Raw genomic sequence first — 27567 nt, forward strand, 5'->3', positions numbered from 1 at the left:
GTCACTCTGGTCTCCCCTGGGTGTGTTACATTGACAAAGGGGGGGCAATCTTCTCTTCCCTGGGTGAGTTACATTGACAGAGTGGGGTCAGTCTGCTCTTCCCTGGGTGTGTTACAATGATAGAGTGGGGTCAGTCTGCTCTTCCCTGGGTGTGTTGCATTGACAGAGTTGGGTCAGTCTGCTCTTCCCAGAATGTGTTACATTGACAGAGTTGGGTCAGTCTGATCTTCCCTGGGTGTGTAACGTTGACAGAAAGGGGTCAGTCTGCTCTTCCCTGGGTGTTTTACATTGACAGAGTGGGGTCAGTCTGCTCTTCCCTGGGTGTGTTACATTGACAGAGTGGGGTCAGTCTACTCTTCCCTGTGTGTCTTACATTGACAGAGTGGGGTCAGTCTGCTCTTCCCTGGGTGTGTTACATTGACAGAGTGGGGTCAGTCTGCTCTTGCCTGGGTGTGTTATACTGACAGAGTGTGGTCAGTCTGCTCTTCCCTGGGTGCGTTACATTGACAGAGTGGGGTCAGTCTGCTCTTCCCAGGGTGCATTAGATTGACAGAGTGGGGTCAGTCTGCTCTTCCCTGGATGTGTTACATTGACAGAGTGGGGTCAGTCTGCTCTTGCCTGGGTGTGTTATACTGACAGAGTGTGGTCAGTCTGCTCTTCCCTGGGTGGTTTACATTGACTGAGTGTGGTCAGTATGCTCTTCCCAGCGTCTGTTACATTGACAGAGTGGGGTCAGTCGGCTCTTCCCTGGGTTTGTTACATTGACAGAGTGGGGTCAGTCTGCTCTTCCCTGGGTGTGTTACAGTGACAGAGTGCGGTCAGTGTGCTCTTCCCTGGGTGTGTTACAGTGACAGAGTGGTGTCAGTCTGCTCTTCCCTGGGTGTGTTACATTGACAGAGTGGGGTCAGTCTGCTCTTCCCTCGGTGTTTTACATTGACAGAGTGGGGTCAGTCTGCTCTTCCCTGGGTGTGTTACATTTCCAGAGTGGGGTCAGTCCACTCTTCCCTGGGTGTCTTACATTGACAGAGTGGGGTCAGTCTGCTCTTCCCTGGGTGTGTTACATTGACAGAGTGGGGTCAGTCTGCTCTTCCCTGGGTGTGATATACTGACAGGGTGGGGTCAGTCTGCTCTTCCCTGGGTGATGTAAATTGACAGAGTGGGGTCAGTCTGCTCTTCCCAGTGTGTGTTACATTGACAGAGTGAGGTCAGTCTGCTCTTCCCTGGGTGTGTTCCATTGACAGAGTGGGGTCAGTCTGTTCTTCCCTGGGTGTGTTACTTTGACAGAGTGTGGTCAGTCTGCTCTTCCCAGGGCGTGTCACATTGACAGAGTGGGGCCAGTCTGCTCTTTTATGGGTCGGTTACATTGACAGATTGGGGTAAGTCTGCTATTCCCTGGGTGTGTTACATTGACAGACTGGGGTCAGTCTGCTCTTCCCTGGGGGGGTTACAATGACAGAGTGGAGTCAGTCTGTTCTTCCCTGGGTGTGTTGCATTGACAGAGTGGGGTCAGTCTGCTCTTCCCTGGGTGTGTTACATTGACTGAGTGGGGTCAGTCTGTTCTTCCCTGGGTGTATTACATTGACAGAGTGGGGTCAGTCTGCTCTTCCCTTGCTGTGTTACAATGACAGAGTGGGGTCAGTGTGCACTTCCCTGTGTGTGTTACATTGACAGAGTGGGGGTCAGTCTGCTCTTCCCAGGGTGTGTTACATTGACAGTGTGAGGTCAGTCTGCTCTTCCCTGGGTGAGTTACATTGACAGGGTTGTTTCAGTCTGCTCTCCCCTGGGTGTGATACATTGACAGAGTGGGGTCAGACTGCTATTCCCGGAGTATGTTGCATTGACAGAGTGGGGTGTGTCTGCTCTTCCCAGGGTGTGTTACATTGACAGAGTGGGGTCAGTCTGCTCTTCCCTGGGTGTGTTACATTGACAGGGTGGGGTCAGTCTGCTCTTCCCTGGGTGTGTTACATTGACAGAGTGAGGTCAGTCTGCTCTTCCCTGAGTGTGTTACTTTGACAGAGTGGGGACAGTCTGCTCTTCCCTGAGTGTGTTACTTTGACAGAGTGGGTCAGTCTGCTCTTCCCTAGGTGAGTTACATTGAGATAGAGGGGTCACTCTGGTCTCCCCTGGGTGTGTTACATTGACAAAGGGGGGGCAATCTTCTCTTCCCTGGGTGAGTTACATTGACAGAGTGGGTTCAGTCTGCTCTTCCCTGTGTGTGTTACATTGACAGAATGGGGTCAGTCTGCTCTTCCCCGGGTGTGTTACATTGACAGAATGGGGTCAGTCTGCTCTTCCCTGGGTGTGTTACAATGATAGAGTGGGGTCAGTCTGCTCTTCCCTGGGTGTGTTGCATTGACAGAGTGGGGTCAGTCTGCTCTTCCCAGAATGTGTTACATTGACAGAGTTGGGTCAGTCTGATCTTCCCTGGGTGTGTAACGTTGACAGAAAGGGGTCAGTCTGCTCTTCCCTGGGTGTTTTACATTGACAGAGTGGGGTCAGTCTGCTCTTCCCTGGGTGTGTTACATTGACAGAGTGGGGTCAGTCTACTCTTCCCTGTGTGTCTTACATTGACAGAGTGGGGTCAGTCTGCTCTTCCCTGGGTGTGTTGCATTGACAGAGTGGGGTCAGTCTGCTCTTGCCTGGGTGTGTTATACTGACAGAGTGTGGTCAGTCTGCTCTTCCCTGTGTGCGTTACATTGACAGAGTGGGGTCAGTCTGCTCTTCCCAGGGTGCATTAGATTGACAGAGTGGGGTCAGTCTGCTCTTCCCTGGGTGGTTTACATTGACTGAGTGCGGTCAGTATGCTCTTCCCAGCGTCTGTTACATTGACAGAGTGGGGTCAGTCTGCTCTTCCCTGGGTTTGTTACATTGACAGAGTGGGGTCAGTCTGCTCTTCCCTGGGTGTGTTACATTGACAGATTGGGATCAGTCTGCTCTTCCCCAAGATTGTTACATTGACACAGTGGGGTCAGTCTGTTCTTCCCTGGGTGTGTTACATTGACAGAGTGGGGTCAGTCTGCTCTTCCCTGGCTGTGTTACATTGACAGAGTGGGGTCAGTCTGCTCTTCCCTGGGTGTGTTACATTGACAGAGTGGGGTCAATCTGCTCTTCCCTGGGTGGGTAACATTGACAGAGTGGGGTCAGTCTGCTCTTCCCTGGGTGTGTTACATTGACAGAGTGGGGTCAGTCTGCCCTTCCCTGGGTGGGTAACATTGACAGAGTGTCGTCAGTCTGCTCTTCCCAGTGTGTGTTACATTGACAGAGTGGGGTCAGTCTGCTCTTCCCTGGGTGTTTTACATTGACAGAATGGGGCCAGTTTGCTCTTCCCTGGATGTATTACATTGACAGAGTGGGGACAGTCTGCTCTTCCCTGAGTGTGTTACTTTGACAGAGTGGGTCAGTCTGCTCTTCCCTGGGTGTGTTACATTGACAGGGTGGGTTCAGTCTGCTCTTCCCTGGGTGTGTTACATTGACAGAGTGGGGTCAGTCTGCTCTTCCCGCGGTGTGTTACATTGACAGGGTGGGGTCAGTCTGCTCTTCCCTGGGTGTGTTACATTGACAGAGTGGGGTCAGTCTGCACTTCCCCGAGTGTGTTACTTTGACAGAGTGGGTCAGTCTGCTCTTCCCTAGGTGAGTTACATTGAGATAGAGGGGTCACTCTGGTCTCCCCTGGGTGTGTTACATTGACAAAGGGGGGGCAATCTTCTCTTCCCTGGGTGAGTTACATTGACAGAGTGGGGTCAGTCTGCTCTTCCCTGTGTGTGTTACATTGACAGAATGGGGTCAGTCTGCTCTTCCCTGGGTGTGTTACATTGACAGAATGGGGTCAGTCTGCTCTTCCCTGGGTGTGTTACATTGAAAGAGTGGGGACAGTCTGCTGTTCCCTGGGTGTGTTACATTGACAGAGTGAGGTCAGTCTGCTCTTCCCTGAGTGTGTTACTTTGACAGAGTGGGGACAGTCTGCTCTTCCCTGAGTGTGTTACTTTGACAGAGTGGGTCAGTCTGCTCTTCCCTAGGTGAGTTACATTGAGATAGAGGGGTCACTCTGGTCTCCCCTGGGTGTGTTACATTGACAAAGGGGGGGCAATCTTCTCTTCCCTGGGTGAGTTACATTGACAGAGTGGGGTCAGTCTGCTCTTCCCTGTGTGTGTTACATTGACAGAATGGGGTCAGTCTGCTCTTCCCTGGGTGTGTTACATTGACAGAATGGGGTCAGTCTGCTCTTCCCTGGGTGTGTTACAATGATAGAGATGGGTCAGTCTGCTCTTCCCTGGGTGTTTTGAATTGACAGAGTGGGGTCAGTCTGCTCTTCCCAGAATGTGTTACATTGACAGAGTTGGGTCAGTCTGATCTTCCCTGGGTGTGTAACGTTGACAGAAATGGGTCAGTCTGCTCTTCCCTGGGTGTTTTACATTGACAGAGTGGGGTCAGTCTGCTCTTCCCTGGGTGTGTTACATTGACAGAGTGGGGTCAGTCTACTCTTCCCTGTGTGTCTTACATTGACAGAGTGGGATCAGTCTGCTCTTCCCTGGGTGTGTTACATTGACAGAGTGGGGTCAGTCTGCTCTTGCCTGGGTGTGTTATACTGACAGAGTGTGGTCAGTCTGCTCTTCCCTGGGTGCGTTACATTGACAGAGTGGGGTCAGTCTGCTCTTCCCAGGGTGCATTAGATTGACAGAGTGGGGTCAGTCTGCTCTTCCCTGGGTGGTTTACATTGACTGAGTGCGGTCAGTATGCTCTTCCCAGCGTCTGTTACATTGACAGAGTGGGGTTAGTCTGCTCTTCCCTGGGTTTGTTACATTGACAGAGTGGGGTCAGTCTGCTCTTCCCTGGGTGTGTTACAGTGACAGAGTGTGGTCAGTGTGCTCTTCCCTGGGTGTGTTACAGTGACAGAATGGGGTCAGTCTGCTCTTCCCTGGGTGTGTTACATTGACAGAGTGGGGTCAGTCTGCTCTTCCCTCGATGTTTTACATTGACAGAGTGGGGTCAGTCTGCTCTTCCCTGGGTGTGTTACATTTCCAGAGTGGGGTCAGTCTACTCTTCCATGGGTGTCTTACATTGACAGAGTGGGGTCAGTCTGCTCTTCCCTGGGTGTGTTACATTGACAGAGTGGGGTCAGTCTGCTCTTCCCTGGGTGTGATATACTGACAGGGTGGGGTCAGTCTGCTCTTCCCTGGGTGATGTAAATTGACAGAGTGGGGTCAGTCTGCTCTTCCCAGTGTGTGTTACATTGACAGAGTGAGGTCAGTCTGCTCTTCCCTGGGTGTGTTCCATTGACAGAGTGGGGTCAGTCTGTTCTTCCCTGGGTGTGTTACTTTGACAGAGTGTGGTCAGTCTGCTCTTCCCAGGGCGTGTCACATTGACAGAGTGGGGCCAGTCTGCTCTTTTATGGGTGGGTTACATTGACAGATTGGGGTAAGTCTGCTATTCCCTGGGTGTGTTACATTGACAGAGTGGGGTCAGTCTGCTCTTCCCTGGGGGGGTTACAATGACAGAGTGGAGTCAGTCTGTTCTTCCCTGGGTGTGTTGCATTGACAGAGTGAGGTCAGTCTGCTCTTCCCTGGGTGTGTTCCATTGACTGAGTGGGGTCAGTCTGTTCTTCCCTGGGTGTATTACATTGACAGAGTGGGGTCAGTCTGCTCTTCCCTTGCTGTGTTACAATGGCAGAGTGGGGTCAGTGTGCACTTCCCTGTGTGTGTTACATTGACAGAGTGGGGGTCAGTCTGCTCTTCCCAGGGTGTGTTACATTGACAGAGTGAGGTCAGTCTGCTCTTCCCTGGGTGAGTTACATTGACAGGGTTGTTTCAGTCTGCTCTTCCCTGAGTGTGTCACTTTGACAGAGTGGGGACAGTCTGCTCTTCCCTGAGTGTGTTACTTTGACAGAGTGGGTCAGTCTGCTCTTCCCTAGGTGAGTTACATTGAGATAGAGGGGTCACTCTGGTCTCCCCTGGGTGTGTTACATTGACAAAGGGGGGGCAATCTTCTCTTCCCTGGGTGAGTTACATTGACAGAGTGGGGTCAGTCTGCTCTTCCCTGTGTGTGTTACATTGACAGAATGGGGTCAGTCTGCTCTTCCCTGGGTGTGTTACATTGACAGAATGGGGTCAGTCTGCTCTTCCCTGGGTGTGTTACAATGATAGAGTGGGGTCAGTCTGCTCTTCCCTGGGTGTGTTGCATTGACAGAGTGGGGTCAGTCTGCTCTTCCCAGAATGTGTTACATTGACAGAGTTGGGTCAGTCTGATCTTCCCTGGGTGTGTAACGTTGACAGAAAGGGGTCAGTCTGCTCTTCCCTGGGTGTTTTACATTGACAGAGTGGGGTCAGTCTGCTCTTCCCTGGGTGTGTTACATTGACAGAGTGGGGTCAGTCTACTCTTCCCTGTGTGTCTTACATTGACAGAGTGGGGTCAGTCTGCTCTTCCCTGGGTGTGTTGCATTGACAGAGTGGGGTCAGTCTGCTCTTGCCTGGGTGTGTTATACTGACAGAGTGTGGTCAGTCTGCTCTTCCCTGTGTGCGTTACATTGACAGAGTGGGGTCAGTCTGCTCTTCCCAGGGTGCATTAGATTGACAGAGTGGGGTCAGTCTGCTCTTCCCTGGGTGGTTTACATTGACTGAGTGCGGTCAGTATGCTCTTCCCAGCGTCTGTTACATTGACAGAGTGGGGTCAGTCTGCTCTTCCCTGGGTTTGTTACATTGACAGAGTGGGGTCAGTCTGCTCTTCCCTGGGTGTGTTACATTGACAGATTGGGATCAGTCTGCTCTTCCCCAAGATTGTTACATTGACACAGTGGGGTCAGTCTGTTCTTCCCTGGGTGTGTTACATTGACAGAGTGGGGTCAGTCTGCTCTTCCCTGGCTGTGTCACATTGACAGAGTGGGGTCAGTCTGCTCTTCCCTGGGTGTGTTACATTGACAGTGTGGGGTCAATCTGCTCTTCCCTGGGTGGGTAACATTGACAGAGTGGGGTCAGTCTGCTCTTCCCTGGGTGTGTTACATTGACAGAGTGGGGTCAGTCTGCCCTTCCCTGGGTGGGTAACATTGACAGAGTGTCGTCAGTCTGCTCTTCCCAGTGTGTGTTACATTGACAGAGTGGGGTCAGTCTGCTCTTCCCTGGGTGTGTTACATTGACAGAGTGGGGTCAGTCTGCTCTTCCCTGCGTGAGATACATTGACAGAGTGGGGTCAGTCTGCTCTTCCCAGTGTGTGTTACATTGACAGAGTGAGGTCAGTCTGCTCTTCCCTGGGTGTGTTCCATTGACAGAGTGAAGTCAGTCTGCTCTTCCCTGGGTGTGTTACTTTGACAGAGTGAGGTCAGTCTGCTCTTCCCAGGGCGTGTCACATTGACAGAGTGGGGTCAATCTGCTCTTCCCTGGGTGGGTAACATTGACAGAGTGTGGTCAGTCTGCTCTTCCCAGGGCGTGTCACATTGACAGAGTGGGGCCAGTCTGCTCTTTTATGGGTGGGTTACATTGACAGAGTGGGGTAAGTCTGCTATTCCCTGGGTGTGTTACATTGACAGAGTGGGGTCAGTCTGCTCTTCCCTGGGGGGGTTACAATGACAGAGTGGAGTCAGTCTGTTCTTCCCTGGGTGTGTTGCATTGACAGAGTGGGGTCAGTCTGCTCTTCCCTGGGTGTGTTACATTGACTGAGTGGGGTCAGTCTGTTCTTCCCTGGGTGTATTACATTGACAGAGTGGGGTCAGTCTGCTCTTCCCTTGCTGTGTTACAATGACAGAGTGGGGTCAGTGTGCACTTCCCTGTGTGTGTTACATTGACAGAGTGGGGGTCAGTCTGCTCTTCCCAGGGTGTGTTACATTGACAGGGTTGGTTCAGTCTGCTCTCCCCTGGGTGTGATACATTGACAGAGTGGGGTCAGACTGCTATTCCCGGAGTATGTTGCATTGACAGAGTGGGGTGTGTCTGCCCTTCCCAGGGTGTGTTACATTGACAGGGTGGGGTCAGTCTGCTCTTCCCTGGGTGTGTTACATTGACAGGGTGGGTTCAGTCTGCTCTTCCCTGGGTGTATTACATTGACAGAGTGGGGTCAGTCTGCTCTTCCCTGCGTGTGTTACATTGACAGGGTGGGGTCAGTCTGCTCTTCCCTGGGTGTGTTACATTGACAGAGTGGGGTCAGTCTGCACTTCCCCGAGTGTGTTACTTTGACAGAGTTGGGACAGTCTGCTGTTCCCTGGGTGTGTTACATTGACAGATTGAGGTCACTCTGCTCTTCCCTTAGTGTGTTACTTTGACAGAGTGGGGACAGTCTGCTCTTCCCTGAGTGTGTTACTTTGACAGAGTGGGTCAGTCTGCTCTTCCCTAGGTGAGTTACATTGAGATAGAGGGGTCACTCTGGTCTCCCCTGGGTGTGTTACATTGACAAAGGGGGGGCAATCTTCTCTTCCCTGGGTGAGTTACATTGACAGAGTGGGGTCAGTCTGCTCTTCCCTGGGTGTGTTACAATGATAGAGTGGGGTCAGTCTGCTCTTCCCTGGGTGTGTTGCATTGACAGAGTTGGGTCAGTCTGCTCTTCCCAGAATGTGTTACATTGACAGAGTTGGGTCAGTCTGATCTTCCCTGGGTGTGTAACGTTGACAGAAAGGGGTCAGTCTGCTCTTCCCTGGGTGTTTTACATTGACAGAGTGGGGTCAGTCTGCTCTTCCCTGCGTGTGTTACATTGACAGAGTGGGGTCAGTCTACTCTTCCCTGTGTGTCTTACATTGACAGAGTGGGGTCAGTCTGCTCTTCCCTGGGTGTGTTACATTGACAGAGTGGGGTCAGTCTGCTCTTGCCTGGGTGTGTTATACTGACAGAGTGTGGTCAGTCTGCTCTTCCCTGGGTGCGTTACATTGACAGAGTGGGGTCAGTCTGCTCTTCCCAGGGTGCATTAGATTGACAGAGTGGGGTCAGTCTGCTCTTCCCTGGGTGTGTTACATTGACAGAGTGGGGTCAGTCTGCTCTTGCCTGGGTGTGTTATACTGACAGAGTGTGGTCAGTCTGCTCTTCCCTGGGTGGTTTACATTGACTGAGTGTGGTCAGTATGCTCTTCCCAGCGTCTGTTACATTGACAGAGTGGGGTCAGTCTGCTCTTCCCTGGGTTTGTTACATTGACAGAGTGGGGTCAGTCTGCTCTTCCCTGGGTGTGTTACATTGACAGATTGGGATCAGTCTGCTCTTCCCCAAGATTGTTACATTGACACAGTGGGGTCAGTCTGTTCTTCCCTGGGTGTGTTACATTGACAGAGTGGGGTCAGTCTGCTCTTCCCTGGCTGTGTAACATTGACAGAGTGGGGTCAGTCTGCTCTTCCCTGGGTGTGTTACATTGACAGAGTGGGGTCAATCTGCTCTTCCCTGGGTGGGTAACATTGACAGAGTGGGGTCAGTCTGCTCTTCCCTGGGTGTGTTACATTGACAGAGTGGGGTCAGTATGCTCTTCCCAGCGTCTGTTACATTGACAGAGTGGGGTCAGTCTGCTCTTCCCTGGGTTTGTTACATTGACAGAGTGGGGTCAGTCTGCTCTTCCCTGGGTGTGTTACATTGACAGATTGGGATCAGTCTGCTCTTCCCCAAGATTGTTACATTGACACAGTGGGGTCAGTCTGTTCTTCCCTGGGTGTGTTACATTGACAGAGTGGGGTCAGTCTGCTCTTCCCTGGCTGTGTAACATTGACAGAGTGGGGTCAGTCTGCTCTTCCCTGGGTGTGTTACATTGACAGAGTGGGGTCAATCTGCTCTTCCCTGGGTGGGTAACATTGACAGAGTGGGGTCAGTCTGCTCTTCCCTGGGTGTGTTACATTGACAGAGTGGGGTCAGTCTGCCCTTCCCTGGGTGGGTAACATTGACAGAGTGTCGTCAGTCTGCTCTTCCCAGTGTGTGTTACATTGACAGAGTGGGGTCAGTCTGCTCTTCCCTGGGTGTGTTACATTGACAGAGTGGGGTCAGTCTGCTCTTCCCTGCGTGAGATACATTGACAGAGTGGGGTCAGTCTGCTCTTCCCAGTGTGTGTTACATTGACAGAGTGAGGTCAGTCTGCTCTTCCCTGGGTGTGTTCCATTGACAGAGTGAAGTCAGTCTGCTCTTCCCTGGGTGTGTTACTTTGACAGAGTGAGGTCAGTCTGCTCTTCCCAGGGCGTGTCACATTGACAGAGTGGGGTCAATCTGCTCTTCCCTGGGTGGGTAACATTTACAGAGTGTGGTTAGTCTGCTCTTCCCAGGGCGTGTCACATTGACAGAGTGGGGCCAGTCTGCTCTTTTATGGGTGGGTTACATTGATAGAGTGGGGTAAGTCTGCTATTCCCTGGGTGTGTTACATTGACAGAGTGGGGTCAGTCTGCTCTTCCCTGGGGGGGTTACAATGACAGAGTGGAGTCAGTCTGTTCTTCCCTGCGTGTGTTGCATTGACAGAGTGGGGTCAGTCTGCTCTTCCCTGGGTGTGTTACATTGACTGAGTGGGGTCAGTCTGTTCTTCCCTGGGTGTATTACATTGACAGAGTGGGGTCAGTCTGCTCTTCCCTTGCTGTGTTACAATGACAGAGTGGGGTCAGTGTGCACTTCCCTGTGTGTGTTACATTGACAGAGTGGGGGTCAGTCTGCTCTTCCCAGGGTGTGTTACATTGACAGGGTTGGTTCAGTCTGCTCTCCCCTGGGTGTGATACATTGACAGAGTGGGGTCAGACTGCTATTCCCGGAGTATGTTGCATTGACAGAGTGGGGTGTGTCTGCTCTTCCCAGGGTGTGTTACATTGACAGGGTGGGGTCAGTCTGCTCTTCCCTGGGTGTGTTACATTGACAGGGTGGGTTCAGTCTGCTCTTCCCTGGGTGTATTACATTGACAGAGTGGGGTCAGTCTGCTCTTCCCTGCGTGTGTTACATTGACAGGGTGGGGTCAGTCTGCTCTTCCCTGGGTGTGTTACATTGACAGAGTGGGGTCAGTCTGCTCTTCCCTGGGTGTGTTACATTGACAGAGTGAGGTCAGTCTGCTCTTCCCTGGGTGTGTTACATTGACAGAGTGAGGTCAGTCTGCTCTTCCCTTAGTGTGTTACTTTGACAGAGTGGGGACAGTCTGCTCTTCCCTGATTGTGTTACTTTGACAGAGTGGGTCAGTCTGCTCTTCCCTAGGTGAGTTACATTGAGATAGAGGGGTCACTCTGGTCTCCCCTGGGTGTGTTACATTGACAAAGGGGGGGCAATCTTCTCTTCCCTGGGTGAGTTACATTGACAGAGTGGGGTCAGTCTGCTCTTCCCTGGGTGTGTTACAATGATAGAGTGGGGTCAGTCTGCTCTTCCCTGGGTGTGTTGCATTGACAGAGTTGGGTCAGTCTGCTCTTCCCAGAATGTGTTACATTGACAGAGTTGGGTCAGTCTGATCTTCCCTGGGTGTGTAACGTTGACAGAAAGGGGTCAGTCTGCTCTTCCCTGGGTGTTTTACATTGACAGAGTGGGGTCAGTCTGCTCTTCCCTGGGTGTGTTACATTGACAGAGTGGGGTCAGTCTACTCTTCCCTGTGTGTCTTACATTGACAGAGTGGGGTCAGTCTGCTCTTCCCTGGGTGTGTTACATTGACAGAGTGGGGTCAGTCTGCTCTTGCCTGGGTGTGTTATACTGACAGAGTGTGGTCAGTCTGCTCTTCCCTGGGTGCGTTACATTGACAGAGTGGGGTCAGTCTGCTCTTCCCAGGGTGCATTAGATTGACAGAGTGGGGTCAGTCTGCTCTTCCCTGGGTGTGTTACATTGACAGAGTGGGGTCAGTCTGCTCTTGCCTGGGTGTGTTATACTGACAGAGTGTGGTCAGTCTGCTCTTCCCTGGGTGGTTTACATTGACTGAGTGTGGTCAGTATGCTCTTCCCAGCGTCTGTTACATTGACAGAGTGGGGTCAGTCGGCTCTTCCCTGGGTTTGTTACATTGACAGAGTGGGGTCAGTCTGCTCTTCCCTGGGTGTGTTACAGTGACAGAGTGCGGTCAGTGTGCTCTTCCCTGGGTGTGTTACAGTGACAGAGTGGGGTCAGTCTGCTCTTCCCTGGGTGTGTTACATTGACAGAGTGGGGTCAGTCTGCTCTTCCCTCGGTGTTTTACATTGACAGAGTGGGGTCAGTCTGCTCTTCCCTGGGTGTGTTACATTTCCAGAGTGGGGTCAGTCTACTCTTCCCTGGGTGTCTTACATTGACAGAGTGAGGTCTGTCTGCTCTTCCCTGGGTGTGTTACATTGACAGAGTGGGGTCAGTCTGCTCTTCCCTGGGTGTGATATACTGACAGAGTGGGGTCAGTCTGCTCTTCCCTGGGTGATGTAAATTGACAGAGTGGGGTCAGTCTGCTCTTCCCAGTGTGTGTTACATTGACAGAGTGAGGTCAGTCTGCTCTTCCCTGGGTGTGTTCCATTGACAGAGTGGGGTCAGTCTGTTCTTCCCTGGGTGTGTTACTTTGACAGAGTGTGGTCAGTCTGCTCTTCCCAGGGCGTGTCACATTGACAGAGTGGGGCCAGTCTGCTCTTTTATGGGTGGGTTACATTGACAGAGTGGGGTGAGTCTGCTATTCACTGGGTGTGTTACATTGACAGAGTGGGGTCAGTCTGCTCTTCCCTGGGGGGGTTACAATGACAGAGTTGGGTCAGTCTGTTCTTCCCTGGGTGTGTTGCATTGACAGAGTGGGGTCAGTCTGCTCTTCCCTGGGTGTGTTACATTGACTGAGTGGGGTCAGTCTGTTCTTCCCTGGGTGTATTACATTGACAGAGTGGGGTCAGTCTGCTCTTCCCTTGCTGTGTTACAATGACAGAGTGGGGTCAGTGTGCACTTCCCTGTGTGTGTTACATTGACAGAGTGGGGGTCAGTCTGCTCTTCCCAGGGTGTGTTACATTGACAGAGTGAGGTCAGTCTGCTCTTCCCTGGGAGTGTTACAGTGACAGGGTGGTGTCAGTCTGCTCTCCCCTGGGTGTGTTACATTGACAGAGTGGGGTCAGTCTGCTCTTCCCTGGGTGTGTTAAATTGACAGAGTGGGGTCAGTCTGTTCTTCCCTTGGTGTGCTACATTGACAGAGTGGTATCTGTCTGCTCTTCCCTGGGTGTGTTACATTGACAGAGTGGGGTCAGTCTGTTCTCCCATTGTGTGTTACATTGACAGAGTGGGGTCAGTCTGCTCTTCCCTGGGTGTGTACAATGACAGAGTGGGGTCAATGTGCACTTCACTGGGTGGGTTACATTGACAGAGTGGGGAAGTCTGCAGTTCACTGTGAGTAACTTTGCAGAAGAGGTCATTCTGCTCTTCTCTGGGTGGGTTACATTGACAGAGTGAGGTCAGTCTGCTCTTCCCTGGGTTTGTTACATTGACAGAGTTTGGTCAGTCTGCTCTTCCCTGGGTGTGTTACATTGACAGAGTTGGGTCAGTGTGCTCTTCCCAGGGCGTGTCACATTGACAGAGTGGGGACAGTCTGCTCTTTTATGGGTGGGTTACATTGACAGAGTGGGGTCAGTCTGCTCTTCCCTGAGTGTGTTACATTGACAGAGTGGTGTCAGTCTGATCTTCCCTGGTTGTGTTACATTGACAGAGTGAGTTCAGTCTGCTCTTCCCTGGGTGTGTTACATTGACAGAGTGGGGTCAGTCTGCTCTTCCCTGGGAGGGTTTCATTGACAGAGTGGGGTCAGTCTTCTCTTCCCTGGGTGTGTTACATTGACAGATTGGGGTCCGTCTGCTCTTCCCCAAGTTTGTTACATTGACACAGTGGTGTCAGTCTGCTCTTCCCTGGCTGTGTTACATTGACAGAGTGGGGTTAGTCTGCTCTTCCCTGGGTGTGTTACATTGACAGAGTGGGGTCAGTCTGTTCTTCCCTGGGTGTATTACATTGACAGAGTGGGGTCAGTCTGCTCTTCCCTTGCTGTGTTACAATGGCAGAGTGGGGTCAGTGTGCACTTCCCTGTGTGTGTTACATTGACAGAGTGGGGGTCAGTCTGCTCTTCCCAGGGTGTGTTACATTGACAGAGTGAGGTCAGTCTGCTCTTCCCTGGGTGAGTTACATTGACAGGGTTGTTTCAGTCTGCTCTTCCCTGAGTGTGTTACTTTGACAGAGTGGGGACAGTCTGCTCTTCCCTGAGTGTGTTACTTTGACAGAGTGGGTCAGTCTGCTCTTCCCTAGGTGAGTTACATTGAGATAGAGGGGTCACTCTGGTCTCCCCTGGGTGTGTTACATTGACAAAGGGGGGGCAATCTTCTCTTCCCTGGGTGAGTTACATTGACAGAGTGGGGTCAGTCTGCTCTTCCCTGTGTGTGTTACATTGACAGAATGGGGTCAGTCTGCTCTTCCCTGGGTGTGTTACATTGACAGAATGGGGTCAGTCTGCTCTTCCCTGGGTGTGTTACAATGATAGAGTGGGGTCAGTCTGCTCTTCCCTGGGTGTGTTGCATTGACAGAGTGGGGTCAGTCTGCTCTTCCCAGAATGTGTTACATTGACAGAGTTGGGTCAGTCTGATCTTCCCTGGGTGTGTAACGTTGACAGAAAGGGGTCAGTCTGCTCTTCCCTGGGTGTTTTACATTGACAGAGTGGGGTCAGTCTGCTCTTCCCTGGGTGTGTTACATTGACAGAGTGGGGTCAGTCTACTCTTCCCTGTGTGTCTTACATTGACAGAGTGGGGTCAGTCTGCTCTTCCCTGGGTGTGTTGCATTGACAGAGTGGGGTCAGTCTGCTCTTGCCTGGGTGTGTTATACTGACAGAGTGTGGTCAGTCTGCTCTTCCCTGTGTGCGTTACATTGACAGAGTGGGGTCAGTCTGCTCTTCCCAGGGTGCATTAGATTGACAGAGTGGGGTCAGTCTGCTCTTCCCTGGGTGGTTTACATTGACTGAGTGCGGTCAGTATGCTCTTCCCAGCGTCTGTTACATTGACAGAGTGGGGTCAGTCTGCTCTTCCCTGGGTTTGTTACATTGACAGAGTGGGGTCAGTCTGCTCTTCCCTGGGTGTGTTACATTGACAGATTGGGATCAGTCTGCTCTTCCCCAAGATTGTTACATTGACACAGTGGGGTCAGTCTGTTCTTCCCTGGGTGTGTTACATTGACAGAGTGGGGTCAGTCTGCTCTTCCCTGGCTGTGTCACATTGACAGAGTGGGGTCAGTCTGCTCTTCCCTGGGTGTGTTACATTGACAGTGTGGGGTCAATCTGCTCTTCCCTGGGTGGGTAACATTGACAGAGTGGGGTCAGTCTGCTCTTCCCTGGGTGTGTTACATTGACAGAGTGGGGTCAGTCTGCCCTTCCCTGGGTGGGTAACATTGACAGAGTGTCGTCAGTCTGCTCTTCCCAGTGTGTGTTACATTGACAGAGTGGGGTCAGTCTGCTCTTCCCTGGGTGTGTTACATTGACAGAGTGGGGTCAGTCTGCTCTTCCCTGCGTGAGATACATTGACAGAGTGGGGTCAGTCTGCTCTTCCCAGTGTGTGTTACATTGACAGAGTGAGGTCAGTCTGCTCTTCCCTGGGTGTGTTCCATTGACAGAGTGAAGTCAGTCTGCTCTTCCCTGGGTGTGTTACTTTGACAGAGTGAGGTCAGTCTGCTCTTCCCAGGGCGTGTCACATTGACAGAGTGGGGTCAATCTGCTCTTCCCTGGGTGGGTAACATTGACAGAGTGTGGTCAGTCTGCTCTTCCCAGGGCGTGTCACATTGACAGAGTGGGGCCAGTCTGCTCTTTTATGGGTGGGATACATTGACAGAGTGGGGTAAGTCTGCTATTCCCTGGGTGTGTTACATTGACAGAGTGGGGTCAGTCTGCTCTTCCCTGGGGGGGTTACAATGACAGAGTGGAGTCAGTCTGTTCTTCCCTGGGTGTGTTGCATTGACAGAGTGGGGTCAGTCTGCTCTTCCCTGGGTGTGTTACATTGACTGAGTGGGGTCAGTCTGTTCTTCCCTGGGTGTATTACATTGACAGAGTGGGGTCAGTCTGCTCTTCCCTTGCTGTGTTACAATGACAGAGTGGGGTCAGTGTGCACTTCCCTGTGTGTGTTACATTGACAGAGTGGGGGTCAGTCTGCTCTTCCCAGGGTGTGTTACATTGACAGGGTTGGTTCAGTCTGCTCTCCCCTGGGTGTGATACATTGACAGAGTGGGGTCAGACTGCTATTCCCGGAGTATGTTGCATTGACAGAGTGGGGTGTGTCTGCCCTTCCCAGGGTGTGTTACATTGACAGGGTGGGGTCAGTCTGCTCTTCCCTGGGTGTGTTACATTGACAGGGTGGGTTCAGTCTGCTCTTCCCTGGGTGTATTACATTGACAGAGTGGGGTCAGTCTGCTCTTCCCTGCGTGTGTTACATTGACAGGGTGGGGTCAGTCTGCTCTTCCCTGGGTGTGTTACATTGACAGAGTGGGGTCAGTCTGCACTTCCCCGAGTGTGTTACTTTGACAGAGTTGGGACAGTCTGCTGTTCCCTGGGTGTGTTACATTGACAGATTGAGGTCACTCTGCTCTTCCCTTAGTGTGTTACTTTGACAGAGTGGGGACAGTCTGCTCTTCCCTGAGTGTGTTACTTTGACAGAGTGGGTCAGTCTGCTCTTCCCTAGGTGAGTTACATTGAGATAGAGGGGTCACTCTGGTCTCCCCTGGGTGTGTTACATTGACAAAGGGGGGGCAATCTTCTCTTCCCTGGGTGAGTTACATTGACAGAGTGGGGTCAGTCTGCTCTTCCCTGGGTGTGTTACAATGATAGAGTGGGGTCAGTCTGCTCTTCCCTGGGTGTGTTGCATTGACAGAGTTGGGTCAGTCTGCTCTTCCCAGAATGTGTTACATTGACAGAGTTGGGTCAGTCTGATCTTCCCTGGGTGTGTAACGTTGACAGAAAGGGGTCAGTCTGCTCTTCCCTGGGTGTTTTACATTGACAGAGTGGGGTCAGTCTGCTCTTCCCTGCGTGTGTTACATTGACAGAGTGGGGTCAGTCTACTCTTCCCTGTGTGTCTTACATTGACAGAGTGGGGTCAGTCTGCTCTTCCCTGGGTGTGTTACATTGACAGAGTGGGGTCAGTCTGCTCTTGCCTGGGTGTGTTATACTGACAGAGTGTGGTCAGTCTGCTCTTCCCTGGGTGCGTTACATTGACAGAGTGGGGTCAGTCTGCTCTTCCCAGGGTGCATTAGATTGACAGAGTGGGGTCAGTCTGCTCTTCCCTGGGTGTGTTACATTGACAGAGTGGGGTCAGTCTGCTCTTGCCTGGGTGTGTTATACTGACAGAGTGTGGTCAGTCTGCTCTTCCCTGGGTGGTTTACATTGACTGAGTGTGGTCAGTATGCTCTTCCCAGCGTCTGTTACATTGACAGAGTGGGGTCAGTCTGCTCTTCCCTGGGTTTGTTACATTGACAGAGTGGGGTCAGTCTGCTCTTCCCTGGGTGTGTTACATTGACAGATTGGGATCAGTCTGCTCTTCCCCAAGATTGTTACATTGACACAGTGGGGTCAGTCTGTTCTTCCCTGGGTGTGTTACATTGACAGAGTGGGGTCAGTCTGCTCTTCCCTGGCTGTGTAACATTGACAGAGTGGGGTCAGTCTGCTCTTCCCTGGGTGTGTTACATTGACAGAGTGGGGTCAATCTGCTCTTCCCTGGGTGGGTAACATTGACAGAGTGGGGTCAGTCTGCTCTTCCCTGGGTGTGTTACATTGACAGAGTGGGGTCAGTATGCTCTTCCCAGCGTCTGTTACATTGACAGAGTGGGGTCAGTCTGCTCTTCCCTGGGTTTGTTACATTGACAGAGTGGGGTCAGTCTGCTCTTCCCTGGGTGTGTTACATTGACAGATTGGGATCAGTCTGCTCTTCCCCAAGATTGTTACATTGACACAGTGGGGTCAGTCTGTTCTTCCCTGGGTGTGTTACATTGACAGAGTGGGGTCAGTCTGCTCTTCCCTGGCTGTGTAACATTGACAGAGTGGGGTCAGTCTGCTCTTCCCTGGGTGTGTTACATTGACAGAGTGGGGTCAATCTGCTCTTCCCTGGGTGGGTAACATTGACAGAGTGGGGTCAGTCTGCTCTTCCCTGGGTGTGTTACATTGACAGAGTGGGGTCAGTCTGCCCTTCCCTGGGTGGGTAACATTGACAGAGTGTCGTCAGTCTGCTCTTCCCAGTGTGTGTTACATTGACAGAGTGGGGTCAGTCTGCTCTTCCCTGGGTGTGTTACATTGACAGAGTGGGGTCAGTCTGCTCTTCCCTGCGTGAGATACATTGACAGAGTGGGGTCAGTCTGCTCTTCCCAGTGTGTGTTACATTGACAGAGTGAGGTCAGTCTGCTCTTCCCTGGGTGTGTTCCATTGACAGAGTGAAGTCAGTCTGCTCTTCCCTGGGTGTGTTACTTTGACAGAGTGAGGTCAGTCTGCTCTTCCCAGGGCGTGTCACATTGACAGAGTGGGGTCAATCTGCTCTTCCCTGGGTGGGTAACATTTACAGAGTGTGGTTAGTCTGCTCTTCCCAGGGCGTGTCACATTGACAGAGTGGGGCCAGTCTGCTCTTTTATGGGTGGGTTACATTGATAGAGTGGGGTAAGTCTGCTATTCCCTGGGTGTGTTACATTGACAGAGTGGGGTCAGTCTGCTCTTCCCTGGGGGGGTTACAATGACAGAGTGGAGTCAGTCTGTTCTTCCCTGCGTGTGTTGCATTGACAGAGTGGGGTCAGTCTGCTCTTCCCTGGGTGTGTTACATTGACTGAGTGGGGTCAGTCTGTTCTTCCCTGGGTGTATTACATTGACAGAGTGGGGTCAGTCTGCTCTTCCCTTGCTGTGTTACAATGACAGAGTGGGGTCAGTGTGCACTTCCCTGTGTGTGTTACATTGACAGAGTGGGGGTCAGTCTGCTCTTCCCAGGGTGTGTTACATTGACAGGGTTGGTTCAGTCTGCTCTCCCCTGGGTGTGATACATTGACAGAGTGGGGTCAGACTGCTATTCCCGGAGTATGTTGCATTGACAGAGTGGGGTGTGTCTGCTCTTCCCAGGGTGTGTTACATTGACAGGGTGGGGTCAGTCTGCTCTTCCCTGGGTGTGTTACATTGACAGGGTGGGTTCAGTCTGCTCTTCCCTGGGTGTATTACATTGACAGAGTGGGGTCAGTCTGCTCTTCCCTGCGTGTGTTACATTGACAGGGTGGGGTCAGTCTGCTCTTCCCTGGGTGTGTTACATTGACAGAGTGGGGTCAGTCTGCTCTTCCCTGGGTGTGTTACATTGACAGAGTGAGGTCAGTCTGCTCTTCCCTGGGTGTGTTACATTGACAGAGTGAGGTCAGTCTGCTCTTCCCTTAGTGTGTTACTTTGACAGAGTGGGGACAGTCTGCTCTTCCCTGATTGTGTTACTTTGACAGAGTGGGTCAGTCTGCTCTTCCCTAGGTGAGTTACATTGAGATAGAGGGGTCACTCTGGTCTCCCCTGGGTGTGTTACATTGACAAAGGGGGGGCAATCTTCTCTTCCCTGGGTGAGTTACATTGACAGAGTGGGGTCAGTCTGCTCTTCCCTGGGTGTGTTACAATGATAGAGTGGGGTCAGTCTGCTTTTCCCTGGGTGTGTTGCATTGACAGAGTTGGGTCAGTCTGCTCTTCCCAGAATGTGTTACATTGACAGAGTTGGGTCAGTCTGATCTTCCCTGGGTGTGTAACGTTGACAGAAAGGGGTCAGTCTGCTCTTCCCTGGGTGTTTTACATTGACAGAGTGGGGTCAGTCTGCTCTTCCCTGGGTGTGTTACATTGACAGAGTGGGGTCAGTCTACTCTTCCCTGTGTGTCTTACATTGACAGAGTGGGGTCAGTCTGCTCTTCCCTGGGTGTGTTACATTGACAGAGTGGGGTCAGTCTGCTCTTGCCTGGGTGTGTTATACTGACAGAGTGTGGTCAGTCTGCTCTTCCCTGGGTGCGTTACATTGACAGAGTGGGGTCAGTCTGCTCTTCCCAGGGTGCATTAGATTGACAGAGTGGGGTCAGTCTGCTCTTCCCTGGGTGTGTTACATTGACAGAGTGGGGTCAGTCTGCTCTTGCCTGGGTGTGTTATACTGACAGAGTGTGGTCAGTCTGCTCTTCCCTGGGTGGTTTACATTGACTGAGTGTGGTCAGTATGCTCTTCCCAGCGTCTGTTACATTGACAGAGTGGGGTCAGTCGGCTCTTCCCTGGGTTTGTTACATTGACAGAGTGGGGTCAGTCTGCTCTTCCCTGGGTGTGTTACAGTGACAGAGTGCGGTCAGTGTGCTCTTCCCTGGGTGTGTTACAGTGACAGAGTGGGGTCAGTCTGCTCTTCCCTGGGTGTGTTACATTGACAGAGTGGGGTCAGTCTGCTCTTCCCTCGGTGTTTTACATTGACAGAGTGGGGTCAGTCTGCTCTTCCCTGGGTGTGTTACATTTCCAGAGTGGGGTCAGTCTACTCTTCCCTGGGTGTCTTACATTGACAGAGTGAGGTCTGTCTGCTCTTCCCTGGGTGTGTTACATTGACAGAGTGGGGTCAGTCTGCTCTTCCCTGGGTGTGATATACTGACAGAGTGGGGTCAGTCTGCTCTTCCCTGGGTGATGTAAATTGACAGAGTGGGGTCAGTCTGCTCTTCCCAGTGTGTGTTACATTGACAGAGTGAGGTCAGTCTGCTCTTCCCTGGGTGTGTTCCATTGACAGAGTGGGGTCAGTCTGTTCTTCCCTGGGTGTGTTACTTTGACAGAGTGTGGTCAGTCTGCTCTTCCCAGGGCGTGTCACATTGACAGAGTGGGGCCAGTCTGCTCTTTTATGGGTGGGTTACATTGACAGAGTGGGGTGAGTCTGCTATTCACTGGGTGTGTTACATTGACAGAGTGGGGTCAGTCTGCTCTTCCCTGGGGGGGTTACAATGACAGAGTTGGGTCAGTCTGTTCTTCCCTGGGTGTGTTGCATTGACAGAGTGGGGTCAGTCTGCTCTTCCCTGGGTGTGTTACATTGACTGAGTGGGGTCAGTCTGTTCTTCCCTGGGTGTATTACATTGACAGAGTGGGGTCAGTCTGCTCTTCCCTTGCTGTGTTACAATGACAGAGTGGGGTCAGTGTGCACTTCCCTGTGTGTGTTACATTGACAGAGTGGGGGTCAGTCTGCTCTTCCCAGGGTGTGTTACATTGACAGAGTGAGGTCAGTCTGCTCTTCCCTGGGAGTGTTACAGTGACAGGGTGGTGTCAGTCTGCTCTCCCCTGGGTGTGTTACATTGACAGAGTGGGGTCAGTCTGCTCTTCCCTGGGTGTGTTAAATTGACAGAGTGGGGTCAGTCTGTTCTTCCCTTGGTGTGCTACATTGACAGAGTGGTATCTGTCTGCTCTTCCCTGGGTGTGTTACATTGACAGAGTGGGGTCAGTCTGTTCTCCCATTGTGTGTTACATTGACAGAGTGGGGTCAGTCTGCTCTTCCCTGGGTGTGTACAATGACAGAGTGGGGTCAATGTGCACTTCACTGGGTGGGTTACATTGACAGAGTGGGGAAGTCTGCAGTTCACTGTGAGTAACTTTGCAGAAGAGGTCATTCTGCTCTTCTCTGGGTGGGTTACATTGACAGAGTGAGGTCAGTCTGCTCTTCCCTGGGTTTGTTACATTGACAGAGTTTGGTCAGTCTGCTCTTCCCTGGGTGTGTTACATTGACAGAGTTGGGTCAGTGTGCTCTTCCCAGGGCGTGTCACATTGACAGAGTGGGGACAGTCTGCTCTTTTATGGGTGGGTTACATTGACAGAGTGGGGTCAGTCTGCTCTTCCCTGAGTGTGTTACATTGACAGAGTGGTGTCAGTCTGATCTTCCCTGGTTGTGTTACATTGACAGAGTGAGTTCAGTCTGCTCTTCCCTGGGTGTGTTACATTGACAGAGTGGGGTCAGTCTGCTCTTCCCTGGGAGGGTTTCATTGACAGAGTGGGGTCAGTCTTCTCTTCCCTGGGTGTGTTACATTGACAGATTGGGGTCCGTCTGCTCTTCCCCAAGTTTGTTACATTGACACAGTGGTGTCAGTCTGCTCTTCCCTGGCTGTGTTACATTGACAGAGTGGGGTTAGTCTGCTCTTCCCTGGGTGTGTTACATTGACAGAGTGGGGTCAGTCTGTTCTTCCCTGGGTGTATTACATTGACAGAGTGGGGTCAGTCTGCTCTTCCCTTGCTGTGTTACAATGGCAGAGTGGGGTCAGTGTGCACTTCCCTGTGTGTGTTACATTGACAGAGTGGGGGTCAGTCTGCTCTTCCCAGGGTGTGTTACATTGACAGAGTGAGGTCAGTCTGCTCTTCCCTGGGTGAGTTACATTGACAGGGTTGTTTCAGTCTGCTCTTCCCTGAGTGTGTTACTTTGACAGAGTGGGGACAGTCTGCTCTTCCCTGAGTGTGTTACTTTGACAGAGTGGGTCAGTCTGCTCTTCCCTAGGTGAGTTACATTGAGATAGAGGGGTCACTCTGGTCTCCCCTGGGTGTGTTACATTGACAAAGGGGGGGCAATCTTCTCTTCCCTGGGTGAGTTACATTGACAGAGTGGGGTCAGTCTGCTCTTCCCTGTGTGTGTTACATTGACAGAATGGGGTCAGTCTGCTCTTCCCTGGGTGTGTTACATTGACAGAATGGGGTCAGTCTGCTCTTCCCTGGGTGTGTTACAATGATAGAGTGGGGTCAGTCTGCTCTTCCCTGGGTGTGTTGCATTGACAGAGTGGGGTCAGTCTGCTCTTCCCAGAATGTGTTACATTGACAGAGTTGGGTCAGTCTGATCTTCCCTGGGTGTGTAACGTTGACAGAAAGGGGTCAGTCTGCTCTTCCCTGGGTGTTTTACATTGACAGAGTGGGGTCAGTCTGCTCTTCCCTGGGTGTGTTACATTGACAGAGTGGGGTCAGTCTACTCTTCCCTGTGTGTCTTACATTGACAGAGTGGGGTCAGTCTGCTCTTCCCTGGGTGTGTTGCATTGACAGAGTGGGGTCAGTCTGCTCTTGCCTGGGTGTGTTATACTGACAGAGTGTGGTCAGTCTGCTCTTCCCTGTGTGCGTTACATTGACAGAGTGGGGTCAGTCTGCTCTTCCCAGGGTGCATTAGATTGACAGAGTGGGGTCAGTCTGCTCTTCCCTGGGTGGTTTACATTGACTGAGTGCGGTCAGTATGCTCTTCCCAGCGTCTGTTACATTGACAGAGTGGGGTCAGTCTGCTCTTCCCTGGGTTTGTTACATTGACAGAGTGGGGTCAGTCTGCTCTTCCCTGGGTGTGTTACATTGACAGATTGGGATCAGTCTGCTCTTCCCCAAGATTGTTACATTGACACAGTGGGGTCAGTCTGTTCTTCCCTGGGTGTGTTACATTGACAGAGTGGGGTCAGTCTGCTCTTCCCTGGCTGTGTCACATTGACAGAGTGGGGTCAGTCTGCTCTTCCCTGGGTGTGTTACATTGACAGTGTGGGGTCAATCTGCTCTTCCCTGGGTGGGTAACATTGACAGAGTGGGGTCAGTCTGCTCTTCCCTGGGTGTGTTACATTGACAGAGTGGGGTCAGTCTGCCCTTCCCTGGGTGGGTAACATTGACAGAGTGTCGTCAGTCTGCTCTTCCCAGTGTGTGTTACATTGACAGAGTGGGGTCAGTCTGCTCTTCCCTGGGTGTGTTACATTGACAGAGTGGGGTCAGTCTGCTCTTCCCTGCGTGAGATACATTGACAGAGTGGGGTCAGTCTGCTCTTCCCAGTGTGTGTTACATTGACAGAGTGAGGTCAGTCTGCTCTTCCCTGGGTGTGTTCCATTGACAGAGTGAAGTCAGTCTGCTCTTCCCTGGGTGTGTTACTTTGACAGAGTGAGGTCAGTCTGCTCTTCCCAGGGCGTGTCACATTGACAGAGTGGGGTCAATCTGCTCTTCCCTGGGTGGGTAACATTGACAGAGTGTGGTCAGTCTGCTCTTCCCAGGGCGTGTCACATTGACAGAGTGGGGCCAGTCTGCTCTTTTATGGGTGGGTTACATTGACAGAGTGGGGTAAGTCTGCTATTCCCTGGGTGTGTTACATTGACAGAGTGGGGTCAGTCTGCTCTTCCCTGGGGGGGTTACAATGACAGAGTGGAGTCAGTCTGTTCTTCCCTGGGTGTGTTGCATTGACAGAGTGGGGTCAGTCTGCTCTTCCCTGGGTGTGTTACATTGACTGAGTGGGGTCAGTCTGTTCTTCCCTGGGTGTATTACATTGACAGAGTGGGGTCAGTCTGCTCTTCCCTTGCTGTGTTACAATGACAGAGTGGGGTCAGTGTGCACTTCCCTGTGTGTGTTACATTGACAGAGTGGGGGTCAGTCTGCTCTTCCCAGGGTGTGTTACATTGACAGGGTTGGTTCAGTCTGCTCTCCCCTGGGTGTGATACATTGACAGAGTGGGGTCAGACTGCTATTCCCGGAGTATGTTGCATTGACAGAGTGGGGTGTGTCTGCCCTTCCCAGGGTGTGTTACATTGACAGGGTGGGGTCAGTCTGCTCTTCCCTGGGTGTGTTACATTGACAGGGTGGGTTCAGTCTGCTCTTCCCTGGGTGTATTACATTGACAGAGTGGGGTCAGTCTGCTCTTCCCTGCGTGTGTTACATTGACAGGGTGGGGTCAGTCTGCTCTTCCCTGGGTGTGTTACATTGACAGAGTGGGGTCAGTCTGCACTTCCCCGAGTGTGTTACTTTGACAGAGTTGGGACAGTCTGCTGTTCCCTGGGTGTGTTACATTGACAGATTGAGGTCACTCTGCTCTTCCCTTAGTGTGTTACTTTGACAGAGTGGGGACAGTCTGCTCTTCCCTGAGTGTGTTACTTTGACAGAGTGGGTCAGTCTGCTCTTCCCTAGGTGAGTTACATTGAGATAGAGGGGTCACTCTGGTCTCCCCTGGGTGTGTTACATTGACAAAGGGGGGGCAATCTTCTCTTCCCTGGGTGAGTTACATTGACAGAGTGGGGTCAGTCTGCTCTTCCCTGGGTGTGTTACAATGATAGAGTGGGGTCAGTCTGCTCTTCCCTGGGTGTGTTGCATTGACAGAGTTGGGTCAGTCTGCTCTTCCCAGAATGTGTTACATTGACAGAGTTGGGTCAGTCTGATCTTCCCTGGGTGTGTAACGTTGACAGAAAGGGGTCAGTCTGCTCTTCCCTGGGTGTTTTACATTGACAGAGTGGGGTCAGTCTGCTCTTCCCTGCGTGTGTTACATTGACAGAGTGGGGTCAGTCTACTCTTCCCTGTGTGTCTTACATTGACAGAGTGGGGTCAGTCTGCTCTTCCCTGGGTGTGTTACATTGACAGAGTGGGGTCAGTCTGCTCTTGCCTGGGTGTGTTATACTGACAGAGTGTGGTCAGTCTGCTCTTCCCTGGGTGCGTTACATTGACAGAGTGGGGTCAGTCTGCTCTTCCCAGGGTGCATTAGATTGACAGAGTGGGGTCAGTCTGCTCTTCCCTGGGTGTGTTACATTGACAGAGTGGGGTCAGTCTGCTCTTGCCTGGGTGTGTTATACTGACAGAGTGTGGTCAGTCTGCTCTTCCCTGGGTGGTTTACATTGACTGAGTGTGGTCAGTATGCTCTTCCCAGCGTCTGTTACATTGACAGAGTGGGGTCAGTCTGCTCTTCCCTGGGTTTGTTACATTGACAGAGTGGGGTCAGTCTGCTCTTCCCTGGGTGTGTTACATTGACAGATTGGGATCAGTCTGCTCTTCCCCAAGATTGTTACATTGACACAGTGGGGTCAGTCTGTTCTTCCCTGGGTGTGTTACATTGACAGAGTGGGGTCAGTCTGCTCTTCCCTGGCTGTGTAACATTGACAGAGTGGGGTCAGTCTGCTCTTCCCTGGGTGTGTTACATTGACAGAGTGGGGTCAATCTGCTCTTCCCTGGGTGGGTAACATTGACAGAGTGGGGTCAGTCTGCTCTTCCCTGGGTGTGTTACATTGACAGAGTGGGGTCAGTATGCTCTTCCCAGCGTCTGTTACATTGACAGAGTGGGGTCAGTCTGCTCTTCCCTGGGTTTGTTACATTGACAGAGTGGGGTCAGTCTGCTCTTCCCTGGGTGTGTTACATTGACAGATTGGGATCAGTCTGCTCTTCCCCAAGATTGTTACATTGACACAGTGGGGTCAGTCTGTTCTTCCCTGGGTGTGTTACATTGACAGAGTGGGGTCAGTCTGCTCTTCCCTGGCTGTGTTACATTGACAGAGTGGGGTCAGTCTGCTCTTCCCTGGGTGTGTTACATTGACAGAGTGGGGTCAATCTGCTCTTCCCTGGGTGGGTAACATTGACAGAGTGGGGTCAGTCTGCTCTTCCCTGGGTGTGTTACATTGACAGAGTGGGGTCAGTCTGCCCTTCCCTGGGTGGGTAACATTGACAGAGTGTCGTCAGTCTGCTCTTCCCAGTGTGTGTTACATTGACAGAGTGGGGTCAGTCTGCTCTTCCCTGGGTGTGTTACATTGACAGAGTGGGGTCAGTCTGCTCTTCCCTGCGTGAGATACATTGACAGAGTGGGGTCAGTCTGCTCTTCCCAGTGTGTGTTACATTGACAGAGTGAGGTCAGTCTGCTCTTCCCTGGGTGTGTTCCATTGACAGAGTGAAGTCAGTCTGCTCTTCCCTGGGTGTGTTACTTTGACAGAGTGAGGTCAGTCTGCTCTTCCCAGGGCGTGTCACATTGACAGAGTGGGGTCAATCTGCTCTTCCCTGGGTGGGTAACATTTACAGAGTGTGGTTAGTCTGCTCTTCCCAGGGCGTGTCACATTGACAGAGTGGGGCCAGTCTGCTCTTTTATGGGTGGGTTACATTGATAGAGTGGGGTAAGTCTGCTATTCCCTGGGTGTGTTACATTGACAGAGTGGGGTCAGTCTGCTCTTCCCTGGGGGGGTTACAATGACAGAGTGGAGTCAGTCTGTTCTTCCCTGCGTGTGTTGCATTGACAGAGTGGGGTCAGTCTGCTCTTCCCTGGGTGTGTTACATTGACTGAGTGGGGTCAGTCTGTTCTTCCCTGGGTGTATTACATTGACAGAGTGGGGTCAGTCTGCTCTTCCCTTGCTGTGTTACAATGACAGAGTGGGGTCAGTGTGCACTTCCCTGTGTGTGTTACATTGACAGAGTGGGGGTCAGTCTGCTCTTCCCAGGGTGTGTTACATTGACAGGGTTGGTTCAGTCTGCTCTCCCCTGGGTGTGATACATTGACAGAGTGGGGTCAGACTGCTATTCCCGGAGTATGTTGCATTGACAGAGTGGGGTGTGTCTGCTCTTCCCAGGGTGTGTTACATTGACAGGGTGGGGTCAGTCTGCTCTTCCCTGGGTGTGTTACATTGACAGGGTGGGTTCAGTCTGCTCTTCCCTGGGTGTATTACATTGACAGAGTGGGGTCAGTCTGCTCTTCCCTGCGTGTGTTACATTGACAGTGTGGGGTCAGTCTGCTCTTCCCTGGGTGTGTTACATTGACAGAGTGGGGTCAGTCTGCTCTTCCCTGGGTGTGTTACATTGACAGAGTGAGGTCAGTCTGCTCTTCCCTGGGTGTGTTACATTGACAGAGTGAGGTCAGTCTGCTCTTCCCTTAGTGTGTTACTTTGACAGAGTGGGGACAGTCTGCTCTTCCCTGATTGTGTTACTTTGACAGAGTGGGTCAGTCTGCTCTTCCCTAGGTGAGTTACATTGAGATAGAGGGGTCACTCTGGTCTCCCCTG

This window comes from Chiloscyllium punctatum, chromosome 13 (assembly GCF_047496795.1).
Source record: "Chiloscyllium punctatum isolate Juve2018m chromosome 13, sChiPun1.3, whole genome shotgun sequence".
Taxonomy (NCBI): domain Eukaryota; kingdom Metazoa; phylum Chordata; class Chondrichthyes; order Orectolobiformes; family Hemiscylliidae; genus Chiloscyllium; species Chiloscyllium punctatum.